The sequence below is a fragment of the Leptonychotes weddellii genome, chromosome 14 (assembly GCF_054177405.1).
Source record: "Leptonychotes weddellii isolate Sample4059 chromosome 14, ASM5417740v2, whole genome shotgun sequence".
In the NCBI taxonomy this organism is placed as follows: domain Eukaryota; kingdom Metazoa; phylum Chordata; class Mammalia; order Carnivora; family Phocidae; genus Leptonychotes; species Leptonychotes weddellii.
The window spans coordinates 67167718-67180152 of record NC_138382.1 but is presented as its reverse complement, the minus strand read 5'-3'; the positions used below and the strand labels follow the sequence as shown (position 1 = coordinate 67180152).

General features: G+C 42.0%; 1 long non-coding RNA gene across 1 annotated transcript; it reads left to right on the top strand.

Moving 5' to 3' along the window:
- Positions 1-9174: 9174 nt before the first annotated feature.
- LOC145716937 (uncharacterized) lies at positions 9175-11997 on the top strand. The gene is made up of 3 exons (XR_014139876.1): positions 9175-9376; positions 9458-9532; positions 11352-11997. It is a non-coding gene; the product is annotated as an uncharacterized LOC145716937 (long non-coding RNA).
- The last annotated feature ends 438 nt before the right edge of the window (positions 11998-12435 follow it).

The following is a 12435-nucleotide window of genomic DNA, read 5'->3' as shown; positions in this document are numbered from 1 at the left end:
TCATTACATGCCTCTATTTGGGAGATGTATTTTTCACTGAGATGAGATTTTTCATATATATTTCCCATCTGGAAGGTTTTTTTTTTTTTTTTTTCTTCAACTCCCCAATGGTTAACGCTAGAAAGCAATTGCTTTTTTTTCTTTTCTTTTTTCTTTTTTTTAAGAAATCCCTTGAAACATGAGTATAAAAAATCGAGGTGAGGGAAAAACAGAAAGCGGAAGACATGTTGAAAAGGTTATACAATTCTTTTTTCAAAATATCTGAAACCATTAACTCTCACTCAACTCTACCCCTCCTGTAGCACTCCCAAAGTAAAAACAACAACAAAACAGCAACAACAACAAAACTTAAACTATATGGAATTCAAGCATTCCACTGATAATCACAATTAAAAATTAAAGTAGAGAAATATGATATTTTGATGAATAATCATAAACTATTAAAAGGGTTGCTAATGGAGTCACAGTCATATTTCTTGCATGTTCCTCCATAAAACAATTTTTGAATCACTGGAAAAATAGATAAAATAAAATACATAATAATAAACAATTCTGATAATGTCCCCAATGAAGTCAACATAACTGCTCTTCAAGTTCACATAAGTAGGATCCATTGGGGAGAGTTGCCAATGAACTTGTGAGTTCAGGGTCAAGGAAATCACCAAAATATTCTTTTCTTCCAGTCAAAAATTCAGTATTTTGACTGATTGGAAGACCAAGTTAAATAGAAACCCTCATCATGAAATTGTTAACAAAATGTGATCAGTGAGTCCATGACCTGTCTCTGATGGAAGAAGGATAAATAAAACTCAGTACGAACAATGGAGGTATGTATTTTTGGTTTATCTGGGAGAGGAAGAGACAGGGAACGCATCAGCCATCCCCAACAGTTCCATCAGCGCTGGGCACTGGGTGCTTAGGATGCTATGAAGAGCTGTAATAAGAAAGAATAGACATGACTGCTTAGGAAGATAAATATTTAAAATTATATGATTATTTACATAAATAATTACAATGGTAAGGAGGTATACCATAGGACATGTCAGGAGATAATTCCATATTTCTACCAAATTCTACTTCTCTGGGAAGTCATGTTTACACTAAGACATGAAGGGGACAGAAGGTGACAAAAGAAAGAATATTTTGAGCAGAGAGAACAGCATGTGTGCAAACATGGAGGCCATGGACACATATATATTTAAGGAACAGGAAAATAAAAGACCACATGGCTCTAGAGTAGAGTATGAGAAGCAGAGAAGCATAAAATGATACAAGAAGGGTGAGGGGGTTGTAACTCGCAGGCCCTTCTCTAGCCCACATTCAGGATATTGGCCTTTATGTGTTAAAGCCTTTATGGACTCTATGCATAGTGAAGGGTGTTTTGGTCAAGGTTTGATCAGATAAGCAGAATTTTTATGATAGGGACTGGACCTCACCTAATCTTGGGAGCTGGTTAAATAGTCGATGAGAGGCTTTTGCTTCTGTGTCTGCTGATGCAGCCTGAAGTCAGCAGGGCAGGCAGCCGGGAAATGAAGATGAACATAAAACAGGGGAAGTAAGAGCAAACGGAAATCTGTGAGGATGGTGGGACCCCTCGAGGAGAGACTGGGAACCATGTTACTCTCTCATTGCCTTCAGCCTTCCATTTTGATGGTGGGGGTAGCCAGCAGGAGAGGCTGCATTCTTTGCTCCAACTAGATGCCCACCTGTTCCAGGAATGGGAGAAATGGAAGGAGAAGACTCATGAAAGCTGGAGGAGTTTGCAGGCCTGGCTGTGACCCCACATCAACCAGGGGAGCCAGAAGAGAAGCACAATGTGCGTGAGCTGAGTACTGGTCAGTGTTCTCCAGAACACTGAACAGAACCATGGGATTATGGAGGCTGACATTTCCCAAGATCTTCCATTGGCAAGGAGACCCAGGGAATGAAATGATATAGTTCCTGGCTGAATGCCAACAGACTTGAGGCCCAAGAAGAGCTGATGCTTCAGTTTGAGCTTGACAGTAGGAAAAACCCCATGTCCCAGCTTGAAGGCCATCAGACAGGAGGAGTTCCCTCTTATTCACAAGACAGTCAGGCTTTTAGTTCAATGCATCTTTTAGTTCAATGCATGCCTTCAAATGATTAGATGAGGCCCACCCATGTTAGGGAGGGCAATCTGCTTTCCTCGGTGTACTGATCCAAATGTTGATCTCATCCAGAAACACCTTCACAGACACACCTGGAATCATGTTTGCGTGAATGTCAGGGCACCCTAAGGCCCAGTCACATTGATACATGAAATTAACCATCAAAAGTTGCAAGATCACCTTGCGCCTTATAATGATCTTCCAAACATAAAAAGACTATGGATATTTCTTCAATTTTGCCTTTGAAATCATGAAATATATGTCTTCTGGCTGTTCGTTCTGAAGTATTCAGTGAAGGGAATTCTGGGAAATGCAGTGTCAGTTAACTTAGCTTAATGCAAATCCATCACAAAGGCTTTATCAGAACTGAGAATAGAAAATCACACACTACTTGCAGTGTGGTGAAAGGATCAGAGAGGCTCAAAAGGCGGGTATCTTCATCTTCCAATGGGAGAAGGGATGAGGATGGTGTTATTTGTTTAAATAATATTTATTTATTTATTTATTTATTTGAGGGGGGAGGGGCAAAGGGAGAGGGAGAGAGAATCTTAAGCAGGGGCTTCATCTCACAATCCTGCGATCATGACCTGAGCCAAAACAAGAGTCAGGTGCTTAACCAACTGAGCCACCCAGGCACCCCATGTGGTAGTATTCTTGAATAACGTAATACGGCAGAAACAGAACCGTGAGTGGAGTGTTTCAGTAAGAGGTGTCAGAGTTAGGATATGCCCCATCATTGAGAAATATCCAAGCAGAGGAAATGTAATCTCCTTTCACAAATGTTCAAGGTCATTTTTAAATTGCATGGATATTTGAGCTAAATGATGGCTGAGTTGTCTTTTCAAAGAGTTGGTCGTTCCTGTTCTTAAGGAAATTCCATTTCTCATAAAAGATACAACTACTACACTGAAATAAATACAATGTAAGATAGGAAGAATAATTTAAATAATTGGGTTGTGGGTCAAATAAAGTAAAAAAATATGTGCCACAGAAGATGATAAAGTTGAGACATGTGTATGAGAAGGATTTTTTGGGCTCCAATAGGGAGGGGGATCACATGTTTGAACATTGGGATAGGATCTTGTTAGGAAGAAATTCTGACCATGATATCCTCCAGTTTAATTGCCTTAAGTGCTGAAAGGCATTAATATGGTCTATATGACCTTGATGGATATGCTGTTGTCCTCACTGCTAACCTGAACTTGTTCCACTTTGCACCTGGTACCCACTGTTATTGCTATCCTGCCTTTCTCTTATTTCTTGAAATTATCAAACTCCCTCCCACCTTAGAGCTTTTCTAACGTGTTACTGTGATGGCCTGCGATGCTCTTGATCCCAATCTTGATCTCACTCTTGACCTGCATGAATCTATTCATGCTTCAATCTCAGGTTCAATATTATTTCCAGGGAGGCTGTGCCTGTATGCTCTCTCCCTACCTCTGAACTAGACTGGTCCCTTAGTTACACACTCTTATTGCCTCCTGTGCCTCTCTTTCATCACACTGAGGGTAACTAATTCCTTAGTTATTTTTGAGATCGTTAGCTTGTTTCTGACCCTACCACTAAACTACAAGCTAAGTGAGGTTATGCGCTGCATCTCCATCACTTTGCATGACATTGCAGGGTTGTTAGATATTATTTGAATAGAGCAAATGAAAGAAGAAGACTGACTTTTTGAACAGCTGGATCTTGGGGTCTGCATCTTTGTAGATTAATCATTTAATTTACAGGGCAAGGTGATAATCAGTTTTTGGTGCTGAAAGCATCATCAGCTTGCACCATTTTCAGCTCTCTCCCTATTGAAGCCAAAGCAGTTTTTATTTTGGATTTGCTAAACATGGCCCAAGCTTCTGCAGCATCAGAATGAGCTGAGCACATCCCTTGGCATTTCATATCTTCTTTGTGTTGTTCAGGAATAGTCCAATATTTTCCTGCTCCTAGTTGAACATTACTTTGCAAACATCTGCTTTGGGTCCAAATTCCTAGGGAAACGGGATTTAAGACAGCATTGTGTCTCTATTTCTGTGTTTACCTCATTTTCTCTCCAAAGAACTTTTCCCTTGAGTTCCCATGAATCTAAGAACATTCTGCAAATCCTCATCTGGGAGTTGGTTGCAAAAGGAGTTCAGGGGCGAAGCCTCCTGTCTGGGGTATTGAGAGATTGGCCTCATCCCAAATACTTATGCCTTCTCTGGGAGGGATAGGAGATGCAGATCTCTCTGGTGTAATCCGAAGAAAGAAAGTCAGAGAATAAATCGAGCAATTAGTTGGTGAATAGAAATGTCTGTTCAGGTTTTTCAGTCTCTGATTTCTCTTTCAGCCAAAGACAGATATAATATAGACAAAGAGCAAGGCAGGGTGTTTAGGACTCTGCATGGGGAAGCCAGGGAAGGATTTGCAGAAATGCCATTGAGATAGCTCTTGAAAGGTAAGGAGGAATTTGTCAGATGGTGAAGGGGAAAAGGCATTCCATTCCGAGGAAACAAATCAGGGTAAGAAGGAGGATTTCGGGTGTGTACAGTGTGGACAGGGTGAGGTAATGGGGATAGACAAAGCAGTGAGATAAGATATGCATTTCTTACTGTGATTCCTGCCCTGGGGACCATGAGGACAGTCTCCAGTCATTGAGTACTCACAGATCTTATGAGTTTTGCTGCCTGTAAACAGCCTCAGAAGGGAGATGCAGCCTGTGATCATCTGGACCTCCCTTTTCTGTCTCTACTGAGTAAACATGGAGTGCCTAGCTTTGGAACATCATCCTTGCTCTGTCCTCACTTCTGAGTTTAACTCATTCTCTGATTACTCAGAATCGGACTCTTCCAGTGTCTTTCTAGCAGGGGCCCCATGTTTCTTTTTTTGTCCTTTTTGTTAGATCCTTAGAATGAGAAAAATAATGAAAATGGCATGTTTTGGAAAAGGCAAATACATTTATTTGCACTGATTATTGCAAACATAAAGAAAAATGAGCAATCCTTTTATGTTGATGTTGTATCAGGAAACTTTACTGGACTCCCTTGTTATTAGTTCTAGTGACTAGGCTATTGAATCTCTTGGATTTTTCATGGGAATTCTGAAGATGATCATATTGCCTGTGTAACAACAAATATTAATGCAGAAGTTGTGTTTTGTTGAGGGTGATGGAAATATTTGTCTTTATTGGAACTTACTTGTTTTAAGCATTTGATAGATATTAACTCATTGAATTTGCGCACTTAATCCTGTGGGTGGGCCGTATTATCATCATCATCAAAATCTTAATTTTATAGGTGGGACAATTAAGGTGTAGGGCTTAAAAAGACATGTCCAAGGATTCTCAGACAGTAAGAGGGAGAGCCAAAGTTTAAACCCAAGTGTGACTTCATCATCCATTCTTTTGACCGCTAGGCCACCTTGCCTCTCTGTTTTTATTTTGTCTCCTTCTTTCCAACGTTGGTCTCTTATTTATTTTTCTTGTATTATTGCATGGGCTAGCTAATATCTTTCAGGATAATGTTAGGAATGCACCTAACTTTGAGGATAATTCCTATAAAGCTTTAGCATTAAGTATGACATTTGCTATCCCTACAGTAGAACTTGTGTGCACACTAAGACTTTCACTGAAAAATTAAAACAAGATAGTGTTCTCAGTCTGGTCACTGCAAGATCGGCCTCATGCAGGAGATGGTGAGGCTCAATCCACTTCCTATATGTTTCATATGTTCCTCTGTGCCTCTTTTACAGCTTTCTTTTATACCAAGTGAATATTATCTAGTGTAACATTTTAATCTGTAAAATATTTTTCACTGTATACATTTTTTCTTGTTTTCTTACTGTTTGCTCTAGGGATTACCATATATCTCTTACAGATGGCATATTTTTAAAGTCTTTTCTTGGTTTAACTCTCTCTTGTTTTAAGACTGTCTCAGGTCTGAAGCAGCAGGTCTGCTGGTTACGAAATCATGAGAGCTCAAGGCTGACTGATGTTCACTCTATGTGTGAAGTTCACTTTGATTTTGACAAAGAAAGGTGTCCCATGAATTTATGTGGTATCAAATTCCACCTTTTAGGTTGGACTTCTTGGTCTCACCCACAGTCCCAGACTAGGACAGGGGACCTGGCATCAGTGTGGCAAGGCTGTGGTGAGTATGGGAAAATCTCTTTATTTTCACTTTGGTTAACTCAGAATTTATAATTTCTTTACACTCTCCATGAGTAAAAGGATTTGCTAAGCAAATGTGTAAACAAAGCAGCAAGGGAGAAAATTCACCTACTTACATAAACCAATAGCTTTTAAGAAACTGAGAACATGATTAGAAAATAAATGGATGGTTTTCATTAAAAAGGAGCCTTATCTATCCATTAAAGCAGTTTGGGGTGGACGGGCTATCTTCTCAGGCAATCTTCCAAGGGCCTTCTCCGGGACCACTTCCTTTGTAAAACCTACCACAATGATTAGGGTAGAGCACAGAATATAGACTCTGGAGTCAGAGAGACCTGGGGACAAATCTTGTCTCTGCTCCTTGGTAATTGCGTGAGTTCAAGTGAATCACATAAGGCAGTGTTACTCAAAGTGACCCAAAGCACCTGTGTCACCTGCAGGTTTTCTAGAGATTTTGAACCTCAGGTCCTAATCAGACATACTGTATTTTAAGAAGATCCCCAGTGATCCATTTGCACTTTGAAGTCTGAGAGGCACTGACCTAGGCTCTCTAATCTTTAGGGTCTCATACTGTAGTTGGGATTAAATGGTGCCACTATGCCCAGCCCCCATATAACAGAGGCTGGTTCAGAGAGGGCTCTCCGGAAATGTTGGTTATCTTCAGCATTACTATTGATGTTTCTGTTGTGGTCATTGCCCTCAGCCTGTGTTGTCCCCAGCCCCATCACCCGGAGGCATACTACAGATTGGAACTTTGCCCAAGCCATGGCCAGAGAACTTATCACTTGCTCTGAGCCTGTTTTCCAGTCTATAAAATGGGATGATGGTCCCCACTCAGACAGCTGCTGTGAGATTAAATAAAGTGATGCACAACATCGCTTCTGGAGGCTAGGTGCTGTGCTCGACACTTTCTATCCATTTTCTCCCTGAATCTTCATATCACTCCCATGCAGTGAGAAAACGTTCAGAGAGGTGACAGCATGTGCCTAAGGATACACAGCTAACGAGGAGCAGAGCTCGTATCCAAATCTGGAGCAAGTCTGAGCCCGAAGCGTTTAACTGCTTGATTCTGGGCATCTCAGGCAGCATAAAAATTTCACTGTCATATCCAGATGTCTTATCAATCTTCGGGTGTCCCCTGCCATGAGGAAATAGTAGTGGTTGAATGTGGGCTTTGACTCTCCACCCTGTTGTGCTGACCCTAGCTGGAGGCAGTTATTTTTCTTCCCTGCCCATTTGGCCACACTCTGATCAACCCAATTCACTCCATCATTCCCCACCTTTTTTTTTTTTCTCCATGGGCTCAGATGGCCAGATTCAGAGTCAGTTGCCTTGGAGAGTCAGGTGTGACCACTCTTGTTAAGGAGCCAGAGGCTGAGCTAATTATAGTAATTAAAGCTTCCTATTTACATAACACCTCTCAGGCAGAAGGAACACAGAGCATGTTTCCAGGGCCGTGCAGAAAACACTGTCCAGCTCCCACACTGCTGTGGTGCTGCTTCCCTGGAGGCTGGGAAGGAGCACATGCCCACATCACACTGGACCACCTCAGGTGCAAGGTGGAATGAAGCACTGTTGCTCAAGATAAGCATCAGCCAGGCCTCCAAAGAGTCTAGAAAGTGGGCTCCTTCCAGTTCCCAATAAATCCACAGCCTGAATACACAGTACCCTGTTATTTAGCTTCTCTTATATAATGAGTGTCTTACATTACCATGACAACCAGTATCAAGTGTCCTATTGTTGCTATGTATCTTACATCCATAATCTTTAACTCTTATGAGAGCCAGATGAGGTAATGGTTACAACCCCATTTTACAGATAAGAAAAATGAGGCTCAGAGAAGTTAAACAAATTTAATCAGGGGCATACAGCTAGTGAGTGGTGTAGCTGACTTTTCCACCTAAAGTATGTGGAATTGCAAAACCCATAAGGAATCTGCCACCTCATACGGCCTCTCTCAAGAACTTCATCAATTACCCGGCAGTTTCATTATTACTTACTTTTTACAACCTTATGATATAGATGGATGTTATCTCTGTTTGGTAGACAAAATATTCATGGGTGTGCACATACATGCACATGCACATACACACACACATGAGATTCAGAGAGGTCTTACATCTTTTCCCTGGTCATGTCTCTAGAAAGTGGCAGACAAGGCTTCCACATCTGGATTTCTTGCTGCCATGGCTTGCTGCTGCCTTTTATTCAATTAGTATGGTCTTTTAAAAAATCAATAAATGGTTAGTGATGCCTTTAATAGATATTGAATGAGTACAAATCTGGTGTTATTTATCACATGAGCAATGCTTTATTTATTCCCCTGAGAGTAACACTGGCTATATCCACTGTGCTTGATTTTTGTAAGGGGAGCCCCGTTACCTGATTCCAGGGGTAGCGGCCAGTCCACCATAATTTCTAACTCATTGGAGAAGCTATCCTCACTGTATCACCAGTGGATCACTACCAGTTGAAATAAACCTACTTGTTCAGAGTCACAAAGCCAGCAAATGGCAAAGCTGAAACTCTGAATCCATTATCTTTCCACCTATCTATATCTGAAATAAATATTCAACTTGTGATGCTGACCTTCACTCAGTCAATAAAGCAGGAGTTATCAAGAGCCTATTGTGCGCTGGGTACTGTGCCAGAGTTGGGTATACGGTGCTAACAGATTATGCAGAGTTCTCACCCTCCTGGGAAAGATAGACAATAAGCAAGTAACCAAACCCATATACCAATCCAAGTTGGAATAAGGATTAAGAAGGAACGAAGGAGGTAACAAAGAATAATGGAATTGGGGGAGGGTCTACTGAGTGTGGTTAGAGAAGACGTTCCTAGGGAAGGAACATTCAAGCTGACTGTAAAAGATAAGAGGAATCAGGCAGGCTGGCAGTAAAACCACCAAGACTTGGGAACTGTGTGTGAGAAGTCCCTAAGAAGAAGGGTTTGGAAAGTTCAAGAACTGAAATGAGGCTGGGGTGCTGGAGCACAGCAAGAGAAGATCCGAGTGGGCCAAGAAGAGGGAAAGTGGAAAGGTGTGCAAGGGGACGTGATGTAGGACCCAAGGGCCCACGGCAAGGATTGAGGATTCTACTTCAAAGTAAAAGTAAATTACATTTTGAAAAAGATTGCCATGGCTTCTTTTCTCCAAAAGAATACAAATTTCTTTATATTTTATACTTCACAGTGGAGAAGAAGCCAGACTTTGGACTCAGAAGGATCTGGGTTTAATCCTACATGGGCCACTTATTCGCTATCCTTGGTGAGTTACTCATTCCCTGCTGAGTCTGTTTCCCCATCAGTGAGTCAGGCTAAGTTGTGCTGCAGGAACAACAACAGAGAACACCCAGAACCTCAAGGGCTTAATACCACAAAAATTAACTTTCTTTCTTCTTCCTTTCTTCTCAAAGTCCAATGCGGGCTCTACAACCCTCCAGTGCAGAGCCCTTCCTCGCTGGCTCAGCCCTCCAGACCACTTCCTTCAACCTTCATATCAGCTGCTGGGCAGGGTTGGTCACTATGATAAAGAAGTTTCCCTCTGGGAGTGCCACCCATCACATGTGCTCACACTTATTAGATAAAGCGGGTCACCTGGCCACTCTTCACCTAGGGGCAGGGCAGAGGAAGCCAAGGGCATACAGACTTCAGTGAATAATGGTGATTATACATTTCTCACTCAAATGGCAAAGGGCAAGTAGCAAATATTAGAAATAGTCTATGCAAAGTGCCGCATATACCATATCTGGCACAAAAAAAAAAAATGCTCAACGAATGGTTTTGATGATTAGTTTCCTCAAATTCCTAGAGCTTCTCCTCTGGGGAATCTCTTCCAGAGGGCTATATACTGGATATAGGCTATTGTGAGTAGCCTATTATGGGAGAAGGGAAATATGGAATCATCACATACTTTTATCGGCGATCCACAAACTATATATAGCCCATGGGCCAAATCTGGATGCCACCTGTTTTGTTTTTTTTTTTAAACTGAAGTTTTACTTTAGTAAAACCTAACCCAATCCTCACTTTGTTTTCATGTGGATTCTCTGCCTAATCTGAAAAAAAAAAAAGAAGAAGCTTGAGGAGCTTGAATTTATCCTGGACTTTATTTTCCCTGTCCACTGCTGCAAGCTGATTCAAAGAAGACAGGGGAGTTGTCAAAGCCAACCACCTCCAGAACCCAATCTCTACTCCTTCTTGGAGATTGCTGGTGATAGGTGCCCCCCGCCACTTTTCTTTATCCATGGCACCATTTTCTTTCTCTCTCTCTCTCTCTCACCATGTACACCGTCTGATGGGGAATAGACGCTGCAAAAATTCAGGGAGTTTGTCAGCAACTGTGGTATTTTTTTTAACCACATTAGAGGGGGAAGAAACCTGTTGTAAATCCTGTCCAAAAAATACTTTATAGAGTCCACATGTTCACAATGGATAAATCAATTGCTCTAAATTAAATTCCCTAAACCTGAAAGGCCTGGGTCTTGTACTGGATTTATTCAGACTCTAGGAAAACAGTAATTTTCTAAGTCAACATCCTGACCCCACTTGAGTCAGCTACTGATCATGATAAAGCCTTTCCCCACCACTTGCCGCCCCCTTTGAAGGAATTAGACATACATCCCGGGGAGAAAAGTACCCAAGTCCAGGGGACAGAAACTAATCAAGATGCATCAGCCAAGGTAGTAGGTGCACCGCCTCACAGACGTCCACCTCCTGGTGCAGAGGCTGCTGGACCCCTGCCCCACATGAGGATGTCAGAGTCAGAAAGCTGCAAACAGCCCTGGTAGTTCTCCTCATCCAGGGCTGATGGCTCATTAATTAAGCCCCCTTCCTTTATTCCTTCCCCTAGACTTTGCATGACCTGGACTCTCTGACAGGTGGGACAGCAACATCCAATTCAAACTCTGAGCCATGACTCCAGAGGTAAGTAAACTTTGACAGGAGTAGCCACCCTACCTCCCATACAAATCTTCTTTTCCAGCACAGAATCACAGCTTAGTTGGTAGATTTCATGTTTGATCATCTATTGCTATAGCTTCAAGAGAGCTTTTAAGATCATGTAGTTTGGGTCTTTTCCTTTACAGGAAAGAACTGGAAGCTCCGAGGGCTAAGGTTACATGGAGTGGTCTTTTCTCCTGTTCCATGCATCCCCATCCCGGTGAGTTTAAGTGTCACTGTTCCCCCAGAAGTAGGATTATATTAGCTCAGGGATCTTGAAAGACTTTCACAATGATGGGGATTCAAATCTCTGCAAGGAACTTTTCAGATCATTTGGAGCCACACTCTTCCAGCGGGTAGATGCACTCCCAGCTGGAATCCACACGGTTCCCCAGGGCAGGTGCAGAGCTGCAGAATGAGCTCCTTCTGCCTGGGCTCCTGGGAGATTCCTGGAGACCTGGGAAGGTTTTGTGTTTTTAAGGCCCTCACCTTGAGACCATTCTAGTCTCCCACCTTCTGATTCAGGGAGTTCTAGGGATTGGTGAATTTCCTTTGGGAGCTACTCTTATGATGTGCTTTCACTGCATACTCCTGCCCACATTTGCCACTATACGGCAACCAAAATTTGAGGCTTCCTGGGGCTTGAGCACTGGGTGAAATGGTCCTCCTGGTTCCTTTTCCTCCACTTTTATGGATCCTGGCCACTGTTTCCTGAAGCATTCGTTTCACTTGGCACTTTGGGAGGAAAAATAGTAAGTAATTTAATTTATATGCAATTTGACACGTGTATATTCAAATAAAGATGGAGTATAGCAAAGACTGAAAGGTCCTCAAGAATTTTTAAATATAAATAAAACATGGGACTTCAAAGAAGCATCTGTTTGTGGCTGGCCACTTTGTTCGCGGGCCCTCCCCCAGGTCCTTGGAGTAACTTCACTTCTTCTCTGCAGTTCACTGGCACTAAAGGAGGAAAGTGAAAAACTTTGAACTGATTGAATCATTCTGTTTACAAATGAGGAAGTAAAGCCTAGGCATTTAGGTGGCTCAGCGAGGCGGCTCCGCGGGATAGTACGGAAAGGGTAGGCTTGGGGATCCGGAAGACTTGCTCTTGGGTTTTTTCTTTTTCCCTCGTGTGACTTCAGGCAAAATTTTTCACTTCTTCCAGACAGTTTCTCCAACTGTAAAGTGACTTAGGACAAGATTGTGTGGCTATGAAGATATTGTCTGTAA